General features: G+C 39.6%; 2 protein-coding genes across 8 annotated transcripts in view; one reads left to right on the top strand and one right to left on the bottom strand.

The window, feature by feature from the left end:
* ME1 (malic enzyme 1) overlaps positions 1 to 14485 on the top strand; it is a 122899-nt gene that overhangs the window by 67563 nt on the left and 40851 nt on the right. The gene's annotated exons all lie outside the window — the stretch shown is intronic.
* Positions 1 to 14485, bottom strand: part of PRSS35 (serine protease 35) — a 162278-nt gene that overhangs the window by 109898 nt on the left and 37895 nt on the right. For 3 of the 6 annotated variants that reach the window (XR_014155160.1, XR_014155161.1, XM_081857281.1), the window contains exon 2: positions 11270 to 11394. The gene's annotated coding sequence lies outside the window, so the exon portion shown is untranslated. Of the gene's footprint in view, positions 1 to 8123; positions 8408 to 11269; positions 11395 to 14252; positions 14303 to 14485 lie in introns of those variants that run through there. The other 3 variants (XM_081857283.1, XM_081857284.1, XR_014155162.1) reach the window with 3 other exon arrangements.

Below are 14485 nucleotides of genomic sequence, written 5' to 3'. Positions count from 1 at the left end.
AAAGTAATCTTAGGGTATGATCTGTTCACAGGCTATGAATGTGAGCTTGTAGTGTCTTAAAGGATTCATAATGTCACAAGATTTAGAATTATTAAAAGTGCAGATCTCTAGGAGAGTTGGGTCATATTTTTTTCTTGTTAGAAATGAAAATAAATGAAAATGGTTCCACTGCAGGGGAGTGTTTGAATATTTGATTCTCATTAGATGAACAGGTTATTCACCCTTACTTTGCAGCATTCTTCCTCAAAGATAACTGAATTGCTGAAACTTTGCATCTTTCTCCACTGTGCTCTCAAACTGCTGTTTGAATCTCAACTTTGGATTCCTTTCAGTTAAGGACAGGTCTATTCTATAGGCACATAATTTAAATAGAAAATGTACAGATTTTGGAATGGTGGTTTTGTTTAACATTTCATTAGAATTATTACAGGACTTGCCATTAATTTATTCATTTGGCACAGTCTTTTACTTCAGCAAGGGAATGTATTGGCAAAAAGTCAGCTAAACGTGACTCTTACTGGAAATTGTGAAGGAGTGGTTGGGCCGCACAGCACTTTCAAAAGCAATATTTAAATATTATTAAATTCTAGAGTTCTCTGTTTAATCAGATCTTGGGGCCATTCTGTATTCATGGTTACCACAGGTCCCATGGACTGATTTTTATCCAAGGAAATTATCCTGCAAGTTACTCCTTTGATTATAATCACCATGTGGGAAGAGCCAATTCTCTTGCCTGCTTGCAAACCTAGCCATCATGAATATGGTGAGACTTCATGAATGGGATGGAATTATTCAACAGTAGACGTTCAAGGTTCTAAAACAGTTCTAAATAAGTTTGGTTTCATATGTACTAGGAGTTGTAAATATACTTCTGTCCATTTCATCTTATACTGATGAAGTTGACTTTTGACTCTGGCTGTAACTACACAGATTACACAGTCAATCCCACAGGACTGTGTTTTTCCTATTTCAGCAAAGTATTTGCTGTGTGAAATTGGTGTGGTAAAATCACCTCATGACAACAATTTTGCCAGATTAGGTTGGAGGGCATTCTGTTGTGAGGATGATGCCTTCTGTGGGACTTGATAGCCTTTCTCATGGTAGTCCAGGAGAAGAAAATATCATGCCCTTCAGATCCACCCTGCCTATGGCTGTGTTTGATTGCCCCCCCCTTCTCTCATGAAAATCCCTTTATCTAAGCCCTTTCTAATGATCTGTTACTGTTCCCCCCCCCCACTTGTGTCTCCTTCCATCCTCTGCTATGTGTCTCTCTGTGTTGGGATATCTGGGTTTTTCTCTCTGTCTCCCTTCCCTCACCACTGTGATTTTTCATGCATGGCTGTTGTCCTGTGGCTTCCATTTTCAGCTTAATACTGACCAATCTCAGATGGTACTAGGCAGCAGACTCATGTAGTCTTTCCGTTACCTAGTATTGTCAGTGGTGGCATGAATAACTCACTTTCCCCCAATTCCTTGGGTTTCTTCGACACTAAGGGGGAATTTCCCCAAAAAACTCCAGGGGGAAGAAGGTGTCATCCTCTTCCATTATTACACTATATCAGTTTGGGCTGATGATTCAACACAAGTAGTGCTGCCTGTGACAAAAATGTATGACATTTGTTTTTCATTGCAGCAGCTGTAATATGTCACATTATTATTACTGACTCTCAGGACTAGGGTTTTCATTTGTGCTCCCTGCTTCTCTCAAAATTATTTGCTGTGTTAGTCTTTATGCATCCTTTAGCAACCGAGCAAGACATTTATCATAAATGAATGACAAGGAACATACATAGCAATTTAGAAAATGGCTAGCACAGCAAAATATATATACACAGAACATCCCCAAGCTGTGCATTATGGGATGAACAAGCCAAGCAGTTGTGCAATATTTTGTCTTTGACAAATTTAGCTGCCTAGTGTGCTTTCCAGCTAGAGTTTTGGTTTTTTTTAAGTGCAAGCCATTGACGTGTCTAAACAACGGGTGCATTTACACTTAGAGAGTACTAATTGCAGATGACACAGTAATGGGGGTTCATGTGCATTGAATAGTTGTATGGAACAGGGGTGGGCAGTCTTCAAGTTTATGTTTCAATTTTTTTAAACTAGAACCCCAAGGTTAATATTATGGAACCAGGTGCCCAAAGAGTGGCTCAGAGGTGTATATTATACCCTCCAAGTGCCCTGTTTTAAGTGGGACATCGCAGATTGACAGAAGCCACCCAGGCTTCTGATCCGAATCTGGGATGTGTGCCAGAGCACGGGACCAAAAGACAGGCATTTATTGGTTCTGTGCTATGGCAAGAATCCATGGGCTCACACCAGAGTGTGGGACCAAAAACAGGAAAAAACTTAGGTTGACCTTGCCACTCTTCCTCCTTTGTGGTGCCAAAGGAGGAGTCTGTGTCATCCCTTAGGCTGTGCCAGTTGGTGCAGCGTCTCCTGAGGCAACAGAGACTGCAGAGGAGGAGGAGGCTAGTGGACAAAGGTAGGAGGGGGGAGGGAGTGGTTGGGCAATGAGGTCAGCGGGATGGAGGTATGGTATGTGTAATAGATTATTTGAATCATTGAATTGTACAGTTGGAAGGGACATTGAGGATCACCTAGTCAAATCCCCTGCAATGCAAGAATATGCAGCTGTCCCAGGATCAAGCTTGCAACCTTGGGGATCAAGCTTGCAACCTTGGCATCATACATGGTTAGGATGACCTGTGTACATATTCAGCCCAGAAACTGAGTGTTCAGTTTCACATACAAATTATAGTTTGTCCCCTGTTTTCTTTATTCCAGTGGCTTAATTTAGGGAGAAACAAAGCTCTTATTCTTGTTGCTGTGGTTAAGAAAGTGAGAAGCCCTTTGGTGATATATTGCAAATCACTCAGAGATCTGCTTGTGGGTTTTGACTGATGTTCTGCCTGCCCTGGGTGAAGAAGAGGGAATTGGGGGCAGGAGGATGAAGAAAACTATTACAGGTTCTTGGGAAGATGGAATAAAAGATTGGTTTAAATTAAGTTACCAGGCAGCCTTCGCAGTGATGCAGAGTCTTTCTTCTAATAGGTCAGATAATTACTTGGCTGAGAAAAGGATAGCTTGATTTCTGAACTGCAAGAGTTAATTAATTATTTGACTGATTTATTCCCTAGCTGTGCTTGGCATCTGTAATATTCATGACACTTTTTAGAAAATCCACACATCGTTCCCAGCTTCTGCATTTATAATCACTGTGATTTATGCACAACTGTAAAGTAGATTAGATTGGAAACACTGGAAAATGAACTGTAGTCATCATCATGCCTGCTACACTATATATACTTGGGTAACTGACACTTCATTTGACATCCACTCTGAAGCCAGCTCTAAGTTAAGTCTATAAAAAGCCCACATACTGTCTTTAGCGATTGTGATTCATAAATAAAGCTTCCTGGTTCCTTAATATGAAGTTGTTTAAATTGAAAGAGCACTAAATTTTTAAGGCTCTAGTCCTGAACATGCTGACTAGGGAGTAAATTCCATTGAACTCAGTAGTTCCATTGAACTTACTTGGAGTAAACATACATAGGAATCCACCAAATACTAGAATTGCGTATGACTGGTGCCCACATAGCACAGTACTGTTAAGAAATTAAGTAAGGACCTAGTTTTTGATATGTTGACCGTCAAAACTTGAAATCAGAATTTGAGGTGGGTTTGCAAACTCTGGTCAATATGGAACCTAGTTAGCACTGACCATGGTGGAGGTTTAATGCTACACAATGCTGCAGGTAGACTAGTAAATTAAGAGAGAATTCAAAGTACACAGCAAACACAGGAGCACTCAATCCCATATACTGCTCTCAGGAGCTTGCCATTTTAAGACGGGCAGTATAATTCTTGCTTCATTTTTTTTTAATGTTGTATTTTCTCAGCATTTTCACTAGTGGCTGCTTAATGCTTTGTCTATGTGAAATTATTGTGAGTGAACATGAGAACTGAAAGGTGAAGTGGTTCAGTTATATTTTTATTAAAAGCAAATTTGGGTTAAAGAAAGGTTTGTTCAGACTGGGGGCAGGGGAAGCAAATTTGGGCTCCTTGACACTGATGCAGAGGTCCTATGTTTCTTCCTTCATAATACCAATAGTTCCATTCAGCAGTTAGAACAATATTGGTGCCTATTATTTAACTGATCTTACCAGAGGGAAATTATGGCTTTGTCTCCTACACAGTATAGTGTATCATCCCCTACACGAAAGCAAAGTATTGCATTAAGTTTTTTAAAAGGAACTTAACTGTGGGTTAAACCACAGAGCCTAGGACTTGCCGATCAGAAGGTTGGCAGTTCGAATCCCCGCGACGGGGTGAGCTCCCGTTGCTCGGTCCCTGCTCCTGCCAACCTAGCAGTTCGAAAGCACGTCAAAGTGCAAGTAGATAAATAGGTACTGCTCTGGCGGGAAGGTAAACGGCGTTTCCGTGCGCTGCTCTGGTTCGCCAGAAGCGGCTTAGTCATGCTGGCCACATGACCCGGAAGCTGTACGCCAGCTCCCTCGGCCAATAAAGCGAGATGAAAGCCGCAACCCCAGAGTTGGCCACGACTGGACCTAAGGGTCAGGGGTCCCTTTACCTTTACCTTTTTAAGTTAGTATATTTTGGTAATAACAACAGAAATCTCACTTAACTGCCTGTTCTTGTTTTATCACTGATGGATAACTTCAAAGTTAGTAAAGGTAACTGATCAGCAAGTTAGTAGCCTTTCCCTATTGCCAGTTTTATCATACTTTGAGTAGCAACTGGAAAAATGAGTTAATATATATAGGGTTTGATCTATACAGATTTTAATAAGAAAGCAAGTTAAGAAATTAAGAGTAGAGGACATATGGAAATACTTCGCAAAGCAAATCCATCTGGAAAAACCAAAATATTCTTTTTAGAAATGAATTGAAGAGTCCTATACAATTTAAACTGCTTCTTTACATTATAATTGCTGTGTCTGTGATCATAACATTCCTTTTTTTTTGTCTAAGTCAGTTATAATAACTTGCATAAGAAAACTGCCAAAGCTCATTCTTTATTACTTATATTCTGAAAAATAAAGTTGTAATTCCATTATTTTAAAGGCTTTAAAAAAAAAAAAATTATACAATGCAATTTGTATGAAAGCTACAATTTGAAAAAAGAAAGAGATACCGACAAATTCAGTTGTTTCTTTGGGCTGCTTTCACTCTCAACAACTTCTCTTTAAGTCCTGATGTGGAAAATTCACAAGGATCCCTGCCCACTGCTCATCTTCCACCAACAATAAATTACACCTTGTGGCCCAGCACTTGCAACTCCCACAGCATCCCAGTTCATACTTTGAGAAGAACCTAGGCCAGGGGTCACCAGCCTTTTTAGATCCATGGGCACATTTGCGAACTGCAGAAATGGTCATGGGCACCATATAAACAATGCAATCTAGCACACACTGCAACCTATTCTATTGGCTACAAAACAATGCGTCTTTCAAGCCAAATTTCAGCAGGAGAAGGAAGGCCTCTGCAGGTGCAGGTGTGCCTGCAGGCATTGTGTTGGCAACCCCTGACCTCAGCACTAACACCAAATTTCACCATATGTACATGGTTGTAAGAGTCCTGAAATAAAAACATGCATTAAACTCATGCCTGCCAATTATTACTTTCATCTCTTGTACTTCCAGCTGTATAGAAAATCCATCTTTTTCTTAGTTGTATAGTAAAAATCAATGTTTATGGCGCTGGTCTTGTCCTTTGACATTTGCTGCTTTCAGTAGCCTTTTCATGGCAGTATTTTGTGTTCCCTTTTATTGTTATTTTTTATTTTATTATATTCTATCTTTTAATACTAGCTAGTTTCTCCAATGCAGCATACAATCATTTTAAAATACAAATATGGTCTACTTAGTTAAACTCGTAAACATGTTAGAGAAAGGAGATAGCATGGGAATATATTTATTGAGCAATTAAGGGTTAATGGAATGGCAGAATACATGACAAAGTGTGTTCCTATTCTATGAAATTAGTGATGGCATATTTTGTGGCGGTCTTTTGAAGTTAAAGCACAAGAAATTTGTTCTCCTACTGGTGGTGGTGCTATAGTCATTTTTAGATTGCATTCCTTATATGACTAGTACACTGAATGTTTGTTGTTGCTTTAGTCCAGGGGTCAGCAACCTTTTTTTAGCAGGGGGCTGGTCCACTGTCCCTCAGACCTTGTGTGGGGCTGGACTATATTTTGGGGGGGGAAACTGAATGAATTCCTATGCCCCACAAATAACTCAGAGATGCATTTTAAATAAAAGGACACATTCTACTCATGTAAAAGCACGCTGATTCCCAGACCGTCCATGGGCCAGATTTAGAAGGCGATTGGGCCGGATCCAGCCCCCGAGCCTTAGTTTGCCTACCCATGCTTTAGTGTATTCTATTTAATTCATTATCATGTTCACTGTTTCTTTTCTCCTTGTATTAATATTTTCTGTAAGACCGTTTATATAGATGACAAAAAGAAAATGATACATGAATCAAGAAAAATGTGCTGCTTTCTCCTATATTAAGTAATTTTATAGGGTCAGGCAGGCCTTGATAGCACTGCAGAATAATTATCAGGGTGAGATTGGGAGGAAGGAGACACAGCACTTGCTGACATTGCTATTTTTGCTGTATAAAAAGACTAAAGGCTACTTTTTCACTGCAGTGTTTGAAAGTTCCCAACTTATTTTACTGAGCAATACTACAGTCATCATACTGGTAAAGGGTTAGCATCTTCTGGGCTGAAGCCAAACTGACTACTCAGCATTGGACTTTTTTTAAAAAAGAGCTTGCCAAGAGACCACAGAAGCTGTAAATTATGGATGGAAAATATTTTTAAAGGACAGTATTTGCAGACTAAATTTACCAAGTGCAGCTGGTTTGCTATATTTTCCAAATCAGATTTAAAAATATGATCCAGCTGCTTGCATTTTGCAATTAGCTAACATCCCGACATTATGTCAAAAATCCTAAACTGACTTCCTGGCTTACTAGACGCAGGGGACAGTAGGCATTAGCCTGGAGTCAGTGGTAAGTTGAACTTTACAATATTTTGGGAGGAATTCAACACCTCACAAAGTTGAAGCCCCTTAGCAGTGTACAAGTTGCACTAGCGGAATGGCTTATGCAACAAAAGGGCAGGACCCCTGCATGGTTCTTGTGGTTGCGCAACACATTGCTGTAATTTGGATGCTTCCTGTTGCACAGTAAATTTCTGCCAGTGCAAGTGTTGTGCTGAATTTCATATTGTGCAGCTATTGTTCTCAACTTCAAACTGGTAGTCAGGGAACATTGAATCCGGACCTTTGTACCAGAACACAAATGCATAGGTTCCTTCACATGCTCATTTTTGTTTAGTATACAGATCTTATGAGAAACTAGTTGAGATATCTTGTATTGGAATGCCCATTTCATATTTTAAATAATGTTCTGTTCTAGCAGGGTAACTATGTCATTCCATTAAGCTGCTAAGCACTTTTTTACCTTGCCAATCTATTTTCACCCAGTGATGCAAGTTGGTCAAATCTTTCACATGGAACTTGAAGCTCAGAAAGCAAAAGGCAATTCATCTTAACATAATACAGAGTCAGAATTGTGGGTCTTCCAAGATCCAAGATTCCATTTAGACCAATCACTGCACTGACACAGGGACCTGTTGTGCCTATGTAGAGTAGTACTTCAACTACTAGAATAATACTACCTAGACTTGGTCTGCTTCTAGGGAACCATCTGATCGGAAAGCAGGAAGGACCAAATAAGTTGTGCAGTGGCTCAAGCATGTCTGCCATTGTTCCTTCCCTTCTCAGTTCCCTACCAGTTCTGCATAGGATTGATCTTTATTTGGGCTTTCCAAGATCATTCCAGTGGAAAGTGTGCTGCTTAAATACTTGAACACTTGTAATCAAATAAGCCAAATGCCAGAAAAAATACGGGCTTTGGTAATATTCTAACTTTGACATTCTACAGAAGTGATAGGCTACAAATTCAGGGCTTTGCCAAAAGAGACAAATAACAAACAAACAAATAACATTTTACTTCATGAAGTTAAATATTTTCCTTTAATTTGGCTCCAGTATTATAATAAATCAGCATAATCTGAAAGCCCAATTCAAGATCAAAGCCTTATTGCACTGAATACCGTTTACTGAATACTATTGTGCACTGAATAGTTTTCTTTTTTCATGGTAACCAGTTTATCTTAAGACTGATTAGCTGTATTTTCTTAATGACAACAACACAGAACAGCAAGTATATTTAATCATATATATAAAGTTTCTAATGAACCTTGTAGGTATGAGAAACAGCTTTTCCCAAAATCATGTTGTGATTTCCAAGGGTGAACTTTATTTTGGCTTTCAAATTAATTTTTTTCCATGAGCGTTCACCAATGTCTAATGTAAAAGAGAAACATATAAATCAGCCAGTGTGTGTCCTAAATCAACTTTACTTTCAACTTAAATTCTGCAATAGTGACTTTATACATAACCTATAACTTGCCCTTTCATTTGCGAGGTGATACTTGGAAGGGACAAATGGTGGCTTTCACTTAAGCTTAGTCAATTAAGTTTGAAACATGATTGCTATTTACATTATAGGCTCAGGAAATGACCAATGAGGGAAGCAGCTTTATTTAATTTGTTTCATTCCATGTCAAGTCTTTGTAATAAGTTTAACTTAGCTAACTCCAATGAGGGTTCTGTCTTATTCAACATCTTTATCAACGACTTGGATGATGGACTCAAGGGCATCCTGATCAAATTTGCAGATGACACCAAACTGGGAGGGGTGGCTAACACCCCAGAGGACAGGATCACACTTCAAAACGACCTTGACAGATTAGAGAACTGGGCCAAAACAAACAAGATGAATTTTACCAGGAAGAAATGTAAAGTATTGCACTTGGGCAAAAAAAATGAGAGGCACAAATACAAGATGGGTGACACCTGGCTTGAGAGCAGTACATGTGAAAAGGATCTAGGAGTCTTGGTTGACCACAAACTTGACATGAGCCAACAGTGTGACGCGGCAGCTAAAAAAGCCAATGCAATTCTGGGCTGCATCAATAGGAGTATAGCATCTAGATCAAGGGAAGTAATAGTGCCACTGTATTCTGCTCTGGTCAGACCTCACCTGGAGTACTGTGTCCAGTTCTGGGCACCACAGTTCAAGAAGGACACGGACAAACTGGAACGTGTCCAGAGGAGGGCAACCAAAATGGTCAAAGGCCTGGAAACGATGCCTTATGAGGAACGGCTAAGGGAGCTGGGCATGTTTAGCCTGGAGAAGAGGAGGTTAAGGGGTGATATGATAGCCATGTTCAAATATATAAAAGGATGTCACATAGAGGAGGGAGAAAGGTTGTTTTCTGCTGCTCCAGAGAAGCGGACACGGAGCAATGGTTCCAAACTACAAGAAAGAAGAGTCCACCTAAACATTAGGAAGAACTTCCTGACAGTAAGAGCTGTTCGACAGTGGAATTTGCTGCCAAGGAGTGTGGTGGAGTCTCCTTCTTTGGAGGTCTTTAAGCAGAGGCTTGACAACCATATGTCAGGAGTGCTCTGATGGTGTTTCCTGCTTGGCAGGTGGTTGGACTCGATGGTCCTTGTAGTCTCTTTCAACTCTATGATTCTATGATTCTAGGTTGGAAATATTAAGAGGAGACGAGCAACCGTTCCTACCTAAATCTACCTCTGACTGGTGCACAAGCAAGGCTGGATTCCAGATACCTGGTTTTCTGATTGGTACCCAGTTCAAGAACATGCTTCTTCTCATTTTCACCATGTTACAGCATATGTTAAATGTGTTGACCTTAACTGTACCTTAACTGTGTTGACCTTAACTGACCTTAACTATCCACACTGACATGAACCCAGGTTCCCATCTTTACCAAGGATTAAGGTTAAAAGCGAAGACAGAAGTGCCTGGCGTGCTCTGGTCCATGGGGTCACGAAGAGTCGGACACGACTAAACGACTAAACAACAAGGGTTAAAAGCATACATTTAAAACACATTCAAAGCACATGACTATCCCCATAGAATCCTGGGTACTGTAGTTTTGTAAAGGAGGTGGAAATTGTAGCTCTGTGAGGGGAATACTACAGTCCCCAGGTGTGTTAGGGAGAAAGTCATGTGTTTAAAATGTATGATGTGAATCTACTTGCTGTTTCATTGGGTAATGTGTTATGTGGCTATAAAGGGTACAGATGTAATGCTGGAATGTGGTGAGCCTTATAAGTGAGAGGAGTGGGGAACAGTGGAGGCAGTTTGTGTTCCAATGTCTACCTCCTATTTTACAAAACTTGATCTCAGTGCAGATGCCTTACTTGCCAAGTGGTATAGTTTTCTACCTCTGGTGCGCTAGGTCTTTTTCGTCGATGAAAATGTGGCAACCTTCAACCAATCAAAAAAGTAGCACTAAGTTTCTGTTTCCCAAGAAAATGTTTTTTGTTACATATTCCCTGAGAACCTTGTTGGCCCTTCTGGTTTCTGTTCTGCTGGATTACTTTTGGTTTCTGTTATTGGCCTCCCCCTTGGCCCTCAGAAAGGGTTGGGTTCAGCAGTACCCGCAAGCTGCTCACCTGATCACAAAAAGGCACTACAACTCTTTTGTTTATATTATCAGTGTATTTTTAGGGTTTTGAAATCATGTAACATTTGCAAAAGCATAATAATTAGATCAGAATAAGCAGCATAATTCTGAGCTGCCCACTGCCCAGAAAGGCTTTCCTCCAGGAAAGTGCAGGCACTCTCAAAGTAGTCTCAGAGATCACTCTAAGCCTCTTGTTGATTGGCTGGATGTGCATCTGTTTGTGTACATTGAAATAAATAGGTTTCAGATTCTCCCCCATGGACACCCATGAGTGGAGAAAGAGAAAAGCTGTCACAATCTTCTCTTTAGCACCCTGAATGTGCACACATTCATGGTAAGCCATGGTTTGACCTAGTGTTACATGTGAACAACCTCTCTCTCTCTCTTTGTGTGTGTATATGTATGTGTATGTATATTTATACTGAAAAAATTATTTTGAAATAAGTCTTCACTACATAGCAATAAAACAAATCATTAACTAGGGGTGAACTACAGCAACCACAAAATAAGACAAACCAGGCACAATCATTCAAATTACTTCAGGTTACCATATTTTGAAAAGCAAAACACATTCTACTTGTAACTATGGATCACTGTGATGATTCTACCCATGAAAAAGAGGACTTATGACAACCCTACATGCCGAATAAACAAGCAAACTTACCCATATTAACCATATGGTAGCTTGGTCATCTGTACTGACAAGTTCTTCCCTTATATTTTTTTCTACTGGAGGCTATGGTGCATGGTGTGTTTCAGCAGCTTTTCCTTTGTGCAAAGGCTGTTGCTCTGTAAGTAGGGAACAGAGGCAGAAAGTAAATGGTTCCACAGTCCACCAGTTTAATGGTTAGAAGATAATGGTTACTGTACAATGTGGATGATTTGGCAGTTTGCACATCCAGGACAGGCTGTTCATCTGTGATAAGAGTCAACTTGTTCCCCGTTTGTGGAATTCTATTTCGAGCAAGGTTCACCTGGTGCCTTCATTATATATTTTTAGGCACCAGGAGAAAACATTCTTCTTCAACCAGGCCTTTTCTACAGCCTTTTAAATGTGTCTGTGGATGGGCATTATTGTTTTGCTGTTTTGTTTTACTTACTTACGTGTTTTTAGCCTGTATTTTATTCTGTGAACTGCCCTAAGATCTTATGATGAAGCGCAGTATATAAATCTAATAATAATAATAAAAAGATACTTGTTGAGTCAGTGCAGACATCTAATTGGTGTTACTGATTAGCCACATTTCACATGATAAGCAATAGTGAGTAACCAAGAATTCAACTGTCTTCAGGGTGAATTCTAAATTGACTGCGTTGAATTAGCCTTGCTTGGTGCAAAATGCAAAGATTTTCCATTCCATGTGCTAATAAGAGCTGTGGGTGCTCGGAAAGGCACTAATCACTGGCACCATGGGGTTAATAAGCGTTTGGCTAAAATAGTTGAAAAGGTTACTCTCTCAGTTGATATGTTTGTTCAGTTGAGACTTGTTGGCAGATGATTTAAGTAAAGCAACAGAGGCTGTGTCAAATAACTGTATTTCACAGAACACATGGCATGATGAAACTGAGCATAGCCTGTGCTCCAAAGAAAACTGCAATGACTAGCTTTAATTTTAAATGGGTGCTGCCATGGCTTAATCTGCAACAAAAAACAAAAACTGTTTAAAAACATTTGAAGGGTGTGGGCTTTTGTTCAGGTTTTTTGTTTGAGTGGAAGATTCATCCTGAGAAAAGCATGCCTTTTAAGTTGTTAAATACTGCCACATTTATGTGGGGGGATGTTGTAATGCTGTAGTGTTCATGAGGAAAATATGTGCTTACATTTAGCTGTTCAATCCCTTCTTAAGGAGTTAGTAGAACTGTGATATATTGGGAGTGGTAATGTTGTGCATGTATTTTGTGTCTTATCTGTATATGTACACATATAGTTGGGACAATGAAAAATGTGTTTGCTCTTGTTATTGATAGTAATAGGCAGACCCTCTCCTGCACTATGTTATGCTTAGAAGTGATCCAGTGGAAAAATAGCCTAGTGGATGTCTAGTGGAGTACATCTAAACTCAATCCATTTTTTAAATGAATTAGATTTGAAATGGCGAGGCCCTGGAGATCTCCTCTCACTTGTATAGGTACATGTTTGAGTCGCTTTCTTCCAAAGAATAAAACTTCATATAAAATAATAATCACAGGTCCATTTTCTGTCTTTTTGTATTCTGATCTGTTGTAAATCATGAATAGGAACAATAATGAATTCAGAGTTAGGTACTGAATATAATGATAGAATGACAACACGGCTGTATTTTTCCGCTTAACTCAGTATGATCCCTGAGCCTTTAGATGAAGGCTTTAGATGTCACTGAAGATTTATATACACAATCTCAGTGTGAAGTTTTTTCTTCCCTAGAGAGTGGAAGATTTTGGAACAGTAAGCATGTCTGGTATGTTGTGGTCTTTAATGTTTCAGTTTGTTCTAACAACTTCTCCCTTCCTACCTGACAAGTAGCACAGAAACTGAACCAAGATGTCCCGGAGGCTGCTTTGATTATAACTTCCATCTTCTCCTCAAACATGAGGAAGTGAAATAGGTGCAAAAAGGAGTTCATTGAAATTTTCTTTTGTTTTTATTCCTGGTTAGAACTGACCCCAGAATAATACAGAAGGGGGGGGGGGGGACGTAATTGGCTGAATACAAAGGACTCAGCAAGATGTTATCTTTGTCGTTTATTTTAGAGCAAAGTGATTAATACATTGCATGTGAGAAAGAGAAGGCCAGACATCTTTCCACAGACATCTGTTTATAATTTAAATACTGCAAGATATCTAAAAACACACACTGTATGGTGATTCTGACTCAGATCTGTAGCCACATACCCTGCTGTCCAAAGGATTGCTCCTACACTATTTTTTTCTTCTTGTATGTTCCCAGTGTCTTGTGTTTGGTTGACAAGTGATTCCCACCCCCATAAAGACTCCCAATGAAAAAGTATAATGAAAACCTTGAGAATTTCTGTAGTTCTGCTGTAACTCTTTAATCACGTGACTACACTGGCTAACTTTAAAGTGCCAATGGAACTTTGTGCAGGAGTGTGTGTGTTTGTGTGTGTATGGGAGAGCGTGCGCGCGTGAGAGAGAGAGATGGCCCCTTGAATTGCCAATCATGTAGCCATCTGTATATTCTGTTCCTTTCTTCGGATTTCCTCTTTTTTAGCTACTACAGTGGTACTTCCATTTACAAACATAATTAGTTCCAGAGGTCCGTTCTTAAGCCGAAACTGTTCTTAAACGTAGGCGCGTTTTCCCTAATGGGGCCTCCTCCGTTCGGATTCCGTTCGGATTCTGGGGCAAAGTTTGCCAGCCGGAACACCTACTTCTGGTTTTGCGGAGGTCATTCCCTGAAGTGTTTGTTAACAGGACTGTTCTTAGACCGAGGTACCACTGTATTGTCTAATGACAGGTAGTATTATCTCTACATATATACCTCAACAAATACATATTGTAGTAACACTGCTGTACAACTCGCAGGTACAATTGCCCAAGTCAAGTGTTTAAATTTAATCTACATGGTTCAGGGTATTGAAACTGCGCTTATGGAACTGATTTGTTCCCATTGCAATTATTTATCTTCCTTTGAATCTGTAAGTGCTTACTTTGGATATCTCTGAAGGGCTGTTACTTGCAAAATATTACCTCCTCTCTACTGAAATAAATAAAACATGTTTTAGTCAAAACCTATATTTTGAACAGCTTTATCTCTGCACAGCTTTGTCGAGATGAGATCTAAGACAGCAATACTTTACTGATTTTTGTAACTGTTATCACATTGTTAAAAATAGGACTGCGAGGGCAAAATGTTAAAAACAAGAGTATCTATGAAGTTTAA

This window comes from Podarcis erhardii, assembly GCF_964252035.2.
Source record: "Podarcis erhardii genome assembly, chromosome: 3".
Classification (NCBI taxonomy): domain Eukaryota; kingdom Metazoa; phylum Chordata; class Lepidosauria; order Squamata; family Lacertidae; genus Podarcis; species Podarcis erhardii.
The sequence above is the reverse complement of the archived record's forward strand: the minus strand, read 5'-3'. Positions and strand labels throughout refer to the sequence as shown.